The 6,317-nt window shown below is 40.8% G+C and overlaps 1 protein-coding gene across 3 annotated transcripts in view; it reads left to right on the top strand.

Moving 5' to 3' along the window:
- The first annotated feature begins 6,115 nt into the window (after window positions 1–6,115).
- Window positions 6,116–6,317, top strand: part of LOC114548839 (solute carrier family 22 member 13) — a 7,243-nt gene continuing 7,041 nt past the window's right edge. For 2 of the 3 annotated variants that reach the window (XM_028568817.1, XM_028568819.1), the window contains exon 1: window positions 6,116–6,317. This exon is cut by the window's right edge and continues 619 nt beyond it. The gene's annotated coding sequence lies outside the window, so the exon portion shown is untranslated. The other variant, XM_028568818.1, reaches the window with a different exon arrangement.

Here is a 6,317-nt window from a genome sequence, read left to right on the forward strand (position 1 = left end):
CTAATGTGTTTTGTCATCAATTATTTTGATGATACATGTCGAACAATGAAGATTCATCAGGACATGCAGCCTCTCTGCTGAGCGCGCGTGTGTGGGACTGATACAGATCGTTTCTCTATCATGATGCTCGCATTGTCTGAAAGCTGATAATATAGTGTTAATCAATCAAATTTGTTTTATTACAATCAAAAGTCCACTAAGGCCTAGCCTAGGGCTAAAGTCGCCCGCTGAATTTTTAAATGAGTTGCCGGCTATTGGAAAGCATATATGCTCTAATAACTCATTGGACCTTGATCAAATGTGCATGAGCACATGGAGACAGGCTCATGGTGTACCCACCATAAGGTCACCAAGTTACGGACCTCAGTATTATTTACAAGTTCTAAAATAAATAATAGCTATAGTCATTGCACGCGCGTGCGTGTTGGTGGTGCAGTGCATTAGCCTATGTTGTCGTTAGGCCTACTTCACAATATTCACAATCTTTGGTCAACACGGTGGAAACGGGACAGCAGCTGAATCAGCGTGATACAGATCAGAGGATGTTAGTGGACTGCTGCAGTTCATTCCCCCCAGCTCGGAGTTAAACAGTTCCACCATAATGCCGGCTAGTTAGTTCCACTTAATTAACTAGACAGCCAGCTAACAATAAATCCATTCATCCTATGGGCTGATTAACACAAAGTTGAAATGCTTTTCTTTTGAATTGAATTTGTGTGAAGTGTTGTTAAAATGAGGCACCCCTATATAGCCTATTCTTATTTTCATTTGCATGATTATCCTCAATTGACCCTGTGTTTACTTCCTTCCCACAGACAAACACAAATGAGAAGACTACTTCAGTCAAAGCCGAGCTTTGGGAAGGGAATATATGGGAAAAGATGAGGAGGAGACTGAGAGAATCTGCCCGAAGTTAGTCATATTGGTAGAGGCCTAGCCTATCTGATGTTCCTGTGCGGGGTGACAGACAAACAGACAGACTCGGCTTTATAAAGCCACGTCCAGCCACCAACAGTCAACTTGACTCTTGTCCTGCAAGTTAATGTTTAAACTGACAATCACTGTTTATTTCATCTGCTCATTCTGCTGACAGACAGACAACCGAAGTATTTCAACCATGACATTAAGATCACCAAGGCCCGGACCTCTGGTTTTTTTTCCAAGTTCTATAAAAGTCGTGAAATATTAGCCTAAAGATAGGCTCACTTTAGCTCCTACTGTGATGTGGTAGCGAAATACTGTAACAGAGATGACCAACCTGTTCTTCTGCGTGCGTGCGTGCGTGTGTGTGTGCGTGCGTGTGCGTGTGTGCATTACGTTGTCGTTACTACATGTCAACAACTCGAGGAAACGGGACAGCAGCTGAATCTAAGCGTGATACAGGTAAGTGACGTCAGAGGATGTTAGTGGACTGCAGTTCATTCATCCCCGGACATCATCTGACTAATAGCTCCTATAGCTTCACTTGAGTGAATTAGCCTAGCCAGCCAGCTAACATTAGGCTACCTCCATTCAAACCATGGGCTGATTAACACAAACCAGGGACTGATTAAGTTTCAACGAAAGTTGAAGCTCTCTGTTCAATTTAACTTACAATTAAAGTGTTGTAATTCAAATTAAAATTTAGCACCCCTATGTAGACTATTCTTATTTTTATTTGCAAGATTATCCTTATAGCCTATCAATTGACAGTGTTTACTTCCCTGACAGACAAAAATTTAAATATAGGCTACGTCGGGAAGGGAAGAGATAGGCTACAGGAAAAGATGAGGAGACTGAGAGAAAGAGAGACAGAATGTCAATGTGAATTTTATAGCACCTATCATTTTACACAAACTCAAAGTGCTTTGTAGACAATAAAAACAGCATACACAATAAAACAAACAAAAACAAGACATGCAAGTCCGACCATACAAATTCTTACACACGCACATAGACACACACACACACACACACACACACAAAATACTGAGAGATAATATATAAATTCAGATCCAAAATGATGCAAACACAAAGATTAAATGAAGAAGGTGCACATAATTTGACTAAATTATTTTTAATACCCTTTGGCAGTAGAGACAAGTGGGGGGAGTCCGAAAGAAAAGGACAACTCGGTGAATACCAAGAGAGTGTGAATTTCCCTTTATTTAAACATTTTAATTAAACATTGTCAACCTTCATTTTCAGGTGTTTCGTGATCGTTTTAGCCTCTTCGTATTTACAGATTGTGGATCATTAATTGCAACATTTAACCTGATTCTCATGTATTACTGCTCGACAGGTCATGTATGCAGTGCCCACTGAAAGCTATTTTTATTAATATGTTATCCAAGGTTTGCTCGCCAAAATTCTTACAATGCACATATTCAAATATCCAAATTTGTAAGCTTGGTCTTTGGACCTCGGTATTTTTCAAACATTACAACATGACATGTCAGCGTTGCACAGGCTGAAGTCCAGCTGTCATGCAGCTCATGGTTTTAAACTTCCTCCATGCATCCTTCCTGCTTTTAGAGCACTACTAAGGGCAGTTTTATCAAGCAAAGTCTGAACTTATAGAAAGTGTGTATGAAGGGCTCAAATAGTCGTATTACGCTCTTCAAAGTCTGCACTGAGTGGATGTTTGGCCTCGATCTCCAAACCAGCAGCTTCGGTCTCTGATTGGTCACAAACATGTGGAGCCAGAAATATTTTAAATATGGTGTCCCTGAAGTGCAAAACATAAGATTTCACAAAACAAACAAAAACACAAAAATGTTTTTTTTCCAGCAGTGGATATACATGGAATAAAGTACATTATAAATTACATTTATTTTAATGATGAAGGCACTTGCAGATGACAAGGCATTCTGTGTCTTATCTACTCTTTGAGTCGAAAGTACACAGTATAATGTGTTATATGAGAATAAATACGTACCTGGAGGGTGTGAACCAAGGCAGAAACTGCCTATGAAGGGGGCACACAGAAGAAAAACAAGCAGCTCACCTTTAAGTTATGTTATCTGAGAGGGAAATTGTAAAACTGCCAATCAGAATTAAGTATGAGAAAGACTGCAGGCACCTACCTTTCCACCTGACTTCCATTTGTCCGTTAAAATGTTGCATCTCCAGGCCGCCATATAAACCAGCTGATAACACAAGGTCATATGAAATACAGACCATGCCGGCCTCGGAGGCCAAAGACCCCAAGGGGCCGACACAGGCATCTTTATGATTAAATAAGATGAGATGTCCTCCACATCATTTGATACAATATTTGTTCTCCTTCTTTTCCTGAGATCAACATACAGTTATGCTCCCTTTTAAGGGCAAAATTGTACTTAGAAGAAGATGTAACTTGGCGTATTTGGTAGATTTGATAAAGTGCCACTCCACTAATTTAATGGCCCTAAAACACAGATTTCCTCATTCAGCTTTTTCATTATCATTATTAAGTTTTCATTAGTCTCGTATTGTAAAAATCTCCACAGTGCTGTGAAGTAAGGTCTGGCTACACCACAGGTACATTCCAGGATAGGAGAAAAAAAAAACACTCTGGGTTGTTGGCATTTCTTTAAAGCAATCACAATCGTCTTGGGTGGTGCAAAATCTCTGCAAAATAGTTTTGGGAAGGAACTTGTTTTGGTGGAACATTTAAATGCCGCAAAAGAAACCCCACTTACAGTATAAATGAATAAAAAGAAATTGAACTGTTCACAAAATACAGTAACGTGAGCTATTTAAATCAGCTGGATACGTGGATTACGTGGTTAACATTAATTTGCTCTTACCAGTGTATGGCTGTGTGTAGTCTACTTCGTCGATAGCAATCCCGCCAATCTGTCCCACAACGTTCCAGTTAGATAGTAAATGCTATAAATATATTATTTTTAAATCTTCACAATCATTCCACAAAAGAAGCAAGCAGGCCTGCCTTGTTACACAATCTAAATTATCTTCAAAACTTGCCATTTTCAGCGTGTTGCTTGCCAGCTCGAAGCTAGCTTTGATGTCGTTTGTTGTTGTGTAGCAAAGGAATTTTGAGAACGGCAACACACACACAGAGCGGAAGGTGAGGGGCAAAGCCTCACATCACGTGCCGTAGGTCAGGCCTTAACCTGGAAATACTTATCATGGGAAATACTAGCCATTCATGGAAATGGTTGTATAACGTCTTCTGTAAGTGAAAGAGTTTTGTCGAAGCTAGGAAAGTAACCCCAGGTGATGTCATCAGGGTTATCTCGGCTTGGGCATAGTGACTACAAATTTACAGTAGAAAGTCTGTGTTACAAACCTCGGACACATTAGAGGTTGCAGCAGCGCCCCCTATAGACAGCTTCAGTTTACTGCATCAAACGTTTTTTTTTTTTATAAAGAATTTGGACCTAAATTTGTCTTACTTTCATATTTCCTTACAATATAAAGAATATATGTAGGCTATCATAGCCTAGCGATGTGCTTGTCAGAAATAACAAACCTGTCCATGGGCGTACGCAGGGTTTAAAGGCCCTGACACACCAAGCTGACGGCCAGGGACTAGTGGCGATGAAGGCCGACTGTGGCGTTGCCTCACGTTGGCCGTCGTCGCAGAGACTACAGCCGACAGCCAAGTACCACACAATATACTTACAATAGTAGTTATGTATATCTTATACGTCATCTTATGGACATAATGTGAAAAAATTCTAATCGTTCGAACCTGTGTTTTTCAGAAGAAACATTCAAACGTCATTTTGGCCTTATGTTCATCGGATTAATCAAATGAGATGAAAAATCAAAGGAGCCTTGTGTGTGCATCGAACAGTGGTTTGTTTGTTTTCCTCACTCTTGTTTTCAAGCTGAACAGCCAATCAGATGAATTGAATTGGTCGACAGCCGCCGACACAACCGGCCGGAAAAAAAGGCCAAGGAAGGCCGACGCGTGGCGACGGTGAGCACAAACGGTCGCTGACTGGCGGCCCAACTTGGATTTGAATTATAGAAATGTTTCTCAAACAGCAACATGAGCAAAATGTGTTAGTTTGTTTAGTTTTTGCAGAATTTAAAATGACAAATAGCATAGACATAATACAGCCCATGTTTATACTTATTCTTGGTGTTTGTGCTGGTAGATTGAGCCAATAGGTTCCACTGTAATAACCTAAGAACAAAATATCTCTGTGCTTAGCTTGAATTGTATCAGGTCAGTTTGTGATTGTGTTGAACAGCACAGGGACATCATGCTTATCCTATCCTGGGCACAGGGGGCAGACCGGTCTGCTCTTCCTCCCTCATCTCCGTCACATTCGGTCTCTTTTTCTCTCAGTCTCCTCCTCATCTTTTCCCATATATTCCCTTCCCAAAGCTCGGCTTTGACTGAAGTAGTCTTCTCATTTGTGTTTGTCTGTGGGAAGGAAGTAAACACAGGGTCAATTGAGGATAATCATGCAAATGAAAATAAGAATAGGCTATATAGGGGTGCCTCATTTTAACAACACTTCACACAAATTCAATTCAAAAGAAAAGCATTTCAACTTTGTGTTAATCAGCCCATAGGATGAATGGATTTATTGTTAGCTGGCTGTCTAGTTAATTAAGTGGAACTAACTAGCCGGCATTATGGTGGAACTGTTTAACTCCGAGCGCTGGGGACGAATGAACTGCAGCAGTCCACTAACATCCTCTGATCTGTATCACGCTGATTCAGCTGCTGTCCCGTTTCCACCGTGTTGACCAAAGATTGTGAATATTGTGAAGTAGGCCTAACGACAACATAGGCTAATGCACTGCACCACCAACACGCACGCGCGTGCAATGACTATAGCTATTATTTATTTTAGAACTTGTAAATAATACTGAGGTCCGTAACTTGGTGACCTTATGGTGGGTACACCATGAGCCTGTCTCCATGTGCTCATGCACATTTGATCAAGGTCCAATGAGTTATTAGAGCATATATGCTTTCCAATAGCCGGCAACTCATTTAAAAATTCAGCGGGCGACTTTAGCCCTAGGCTAGGCCTTAGTGGACTTTTGATTGTAATAAAACAAATTTGATTGATTAACACTATATTATCAGCTTTCAGACAATGCGAGCATCATGATAGAGAAACGATCTGTATCAGTCCCACACACTCACTTACCTGTATCACGCTTAGATTCAGCTGCTGTCCCGTTTCCTCGAGTTGTTGACATGTAGTAACGACAACGTAATGCACACACGCACACGCACGCACACACACACGCACGCACGCACGCACGCAGAAGAACAGGTTGGTCATCTCTGTTACAGTATTTCGCTACCACATCACAGTAGGAGCTAAAGTGAGCCTATCTTTAGGCTAATATTTCACGACTTT

The sequence above is a fragment of the Perca flavescens genome, chromosome 22 (assembly GCF_004354835.1).
Source record: "Perca flavescens isolate YP-PL-M2 chromosome 22, PFLA_1.0, whole genome shotgun sequence".
NCBI lineage: Eukaryota > Metazoa > Chordata > Actinopteri > Perciformes > Percidae > Perca > Perca flavescens.